Consider the following 1,586-nt stretch of genomic DNA (forward strand, 5'->3'; position numbering starts at 1 on the left):
ATTTGGTATAAAGTGGTTTCGAGTGATTTTGTTTATAACATGATGTACAGTAATTATAAATCGATAAATTAAGCCTGTATAATTATCATGGATATTGTTTAATCTATCAACGAAAGTCAGGTGGAGGATTAAATTCAAGTCCTCAAAATTTGTGAGAATGCAGCTATTGGATATAATGAGTAAGCACTTATGATGACGATTATTGGTGTTACGTGTAAAATCCCAAAGGAAGAGTGAACGACAAAAGTAACTGATAGAATAATTGAAGTGTGTGTTTTATCTAAGGAACTTGGAAATAAAATATAAAAATGAGGGACATCGTTCAAATCTGTATTTTACTTTAGACGGTCTTCTGTATAGTTGCTCCTTTTAATGCGACAAGTGTCGTATTACTCAGATTAAGATTGAAACGAAAACAATTAATGAGGTAATTTTTCCTTTTTTTGTTTTGTTTAATGAACAATTAATTAATGATTTCACTTGGTTCTAAAAATCCCGTCGCCCGGACACTTCTTAATATGCCGTATTTATTGATAACTTCTAAACAGCAAAATGTAAAGATATTGAGAACGTTTTAACTGTTACTTCCTTATTTAAAATGCACCTTTAATATTCAAGTGTTGCAGTCAAGTACTTCTATCCGAGTACTTCCGAGTACTACTTACTAGTGTCCGAGTACTGCTTTTTAGGATCCGAGTACCAGTGTCCGAATACAACAATTAATAATCAGAGTACGAGTACTTTTTATCCGAGTACTAATTACTAGGGTCCGAGTACTGCTTTTTAGGATCCGAGTACCAGTGTCCGAGAACTAACTACTAGTGTCCGAGTACGGCTTGGTAGGATCCGAGTACCAGTGTCCGAGAATCCGAGTACAAGTATTTTATATCCGAGTACTTGAGGGCCCAAGTACATAAGTACCAGTGTCACAGCACTGTTTTATAGGATCCGAGTACACCCTTTTAGAATCCGAGTGCCGAGTACAAGTACTTTTTCATCCGAGTACTTTTCAAGTACTTTTGATTAATAAATATACAAGAACCTTAAATGTTTGTGACCACTCCCTGATGATCACTATAACAGTTGAATGTGATAACCTTGCCCGGATCTTAATATTAATTGGCAAATTCAGAATGACTAAATATTATCACACAGTTTCTGATATTTGAATGACACAATGCACAGAATTCCAAAGAGCATGCGTGGGGTGGGGTTATTCCAAATGTTCACGGACTGATTTTGGTAGGGGCATGAACCTTTATGGAGGGGCTATAATGGGATGAAAATGTTACCCAAAATGGGTGTGGCTATTGAATACCACTGTTGTAGAGGGGTGTGGGAGAGGGGTCCTCCCCAAGAATAAAAAAGGCACACACAAGGTTAGAATTCAAATGGTACATTCTGATGCATATTAAGACAATAAATTAGGTCCAAAGTTAGGTGTAAATGCTAATAAATACTTTTGAAGTTTGAAAAAATCTCCAGACTGAATGTTTTCCCCCGACTAAATAATGGAGGCGGGGGTTATCACCCCTAGCTCTCCCCTTTGCACTAGCCAGTGCAACATTGTATTCCTTTAAAGATAT

Source organism: Apostichopus japonicus, chromosome 3 (assembly GCF_037975245.1).
Source record: "Apostichopus japonicus isolate 1M-3 chromosome 3, ASM3797524v1, whole genome shotgun sequence".
In the NCBI taxonomy this organism is placed as follows: Eukaryota; Metazoa; Echinodermata; class Holothuroidea; order Aspidochirotida; family Stichopodidae; genus Apostichopus; species Apostichopus japonicus.